Genomic DNA, 2,689 nt, shown 5'->3' with positions numbered 1-2,689 from the left:
CGGGGCGGGGCGGGGAGCGCAGTGGAAACTGCGGAGTGGATTGAGGAGCGGAGCGGAGTGCGGCGGGCGGCCGGGCGGGGCGGCGGGCGCCAAAACGCGGAGGGCGGAGTGGTGCGGAGTGGAGTGTGCGGGAAGGGCCCGGCGGGCGGGGACGGACACGGGGACACGGGGACACAGGGACACAGGGACATATGGACAGCAGCACACACCGCCATGGGGACACACGGGCACGGGGACACAGGGACATGAGGACACACGGACACGGGGACATATGGACAGCAGTACACACTGCCATGGGGACACAGGGACATGGGGACACAGGGACACAGGGACATGAGGACACACGGGCACGGGGACACACGGACACGGGGACATATGGACAGCAGCACACACCGCCATGGGGACACACGGGCACGGGGACACATGGACACAGGGACACACGGACACGGGAACACAGGGACATGGGGACATATGGACAGAAGTAGACACCACCATGGGGACACACGGGCACGGGGACACATGGACACAGGGACACACGGACACGGGAACACAGGGACATGGGGACATATGGACAGAAGTAGACACCACCATGGGGACACACGGACACGGGGACACAGGGACATGGGGACACAGTGACATGGGGACACACAGACACGGGGACACACGGACACAGGGACATATGGACAGCACTAGACACCGCCATGGGGACACAGTGACATGGGGACACACAGACACAGGGACATGGGGACACAGGGACACAGGGCCACACAGACACAGGGACAATTGGACAGCAGTACACACTGCCATGGGGACACAGTGACATGGGGACACAGGGACATGGGGACACATGGATATAGGGACACAGTGACACGGGGACACACAGACATGGGGACGCACAGACATGGGGACATATGGACATCAGTACACTCCACTGTGGGGTGCTGCAGGTGCCATGGGTGCCATGGGATGCTGCAGGGTGCTGTGAGGTGTTTCGGGGTGCTGTGGGGTGCCATGGGGTGCTGCGGGTGCCATGGGATGCCATGGGGTGCCATGGGGTGCTGTGGGTGCCACGGGGTGCTGTAGGTACCATGGGGTGCCACAGGGTGCTGTGGGGTGCTGCGGACTACCACGGGGTGCCATGGGATGCTGCAGGGTGCTGTGAGGTGTTTCGGGGTGCTGTGGGGTGCCATGGGGTGCTGTGGGTGCTGTGGGATGCCATAGGGTGCTGCAGGTGCTGTGGAGACCATGGGGTGCTGTGGGGTGCCATGGGGTGCTGTGGGGTGCTGTGGGGTGTCACAGGGCGCTGTGGGGTGCTACGGGGTGCAGTGGATGCCTTGGGGTGCTACAGGGTGCCATGGGGTGCCATAGGGTGCTGTGGGGCACCATGGGGTGCTGCAGGGGCTGTGGGGTGTCGAAGGGTGCTGTGGGGTGCCATGGGGTGCTGCGGGTGCCTTGGGGTGCTGCAGGCTGCCATGGGGGGGGGCACAGGGTGCTGCAGGTGCCGTGGGGCGCTGTGGGGTGTCACAGGGTGCCGTGGGGTACTGCGGGTGCCACCGAGACCCCAATGACCGGAGACAGCAGCCCCAGAAGTGCCACATCCCCATGCCCCCCCCTTGTCCCCCCCCTTGTCCCCACTGTGACCCGGCGTTCCGGAAGGCGCCGCGGCGTCGCCCGTGCCGGTGGCTCAGCACCCAGCTCCCCGCGCCGACATGCTGCGCCTGGTCGTGGTCAGCGCCCGCATCCCCGCGCCGCCGGCCACCGGCACCGACGTGCACGTGCGCGCCGAGTTCAGAGGTACCCGCGCCCGGGGGGCACCTCCGGGCACTCACCCGGCGCGGGGGCACCCACCCGGCGGGCGCCCACCCTCGCCGCCGCCCTCCCTGTCCCCAGGCGTCCCCAGGAGCACCCGGGTGGTGCCGGGCGAGCGTGAGCCGGTGTGGAACGAGGTGAGGCCCCGTGGCGGTGGGTGCCCAATTCCCGCGGTGGCCAATTCCTGTGGTGCCCGGTTCCTGTGGTGCCCGGTTCCCGTGGTGCCCCGTTCCCACGGTGCCCAGTTTCCATGGTGCCCAATTCCTACAGTGCCCGGTTCCTGCGGTGCCCGGTTCCCACAGTGGCTGATTCCCATGGTGCCCAATTCCTGCGGTGCCCAGTTCCCACGGTGCCCAATTCTCATGGTACCCAGTTCCCGTGGTGCCCGCTTCCCATGGTGCCCAGTTCCCAATATTGGCCAGTTCCCTTGTTGGCTAATTCCCACGGTGCCCAGTTCCTGCAGTGCCCGGTTCCCACGGTGGCCAATTCCCATGGTGCCCAAGTCCTGCGGTGTCCAGCTCCCGCGGTGCCCAGTTCCCGTGGTGGCCAGTTCCCACAGTGCCCAGTTCCCATGGTGCCCGGTCCCCATGTCAGCCAGTTCCCACGGTGCCTGGTTCCCACGGTGCCGGTTCCCGTGGTGCCCGGTTCCCACGGTGCCCGGTTCCCACGGTGCCCAGTTCCCACGGTGCTGGTCCCCGTGTTGGCCAGTTCCCGTGGTGTCCACTTCCCGTGGTGCCCAATTCCCGCAGTGGCCGGCTCCCGTGGTGCCCGGTTCCCACGGTGCCCAGTCCCCATGTCAGCCAGTTCCCATGGTGCCCGGTTCCCACGGTGCCCGGTTCCCACGGTGCCCAGTTCCCACGGTGCCCAATTCCCGTGGTGC

This window comes from Dromaius novaehollandiae, chromosome 26, assembly GCF_036370855.1.
Source record: "Dromaius novaehollandiae isolate bDroNov1 chromosome 26, bDroNov1.hap1, whole genome shotgun sequence".
NCBI classification, from domain to species: Eukaryota; Metazoa; Chordata; class Aves; order Casuariiformes; family Dromaiidae; genus Dromaius; species Dromaius novaehollandiae.
The sequence above is the reverse complement of the archived record's forward strand: the minus strand, read 5'-3'. Positions refer to the sequence as shown.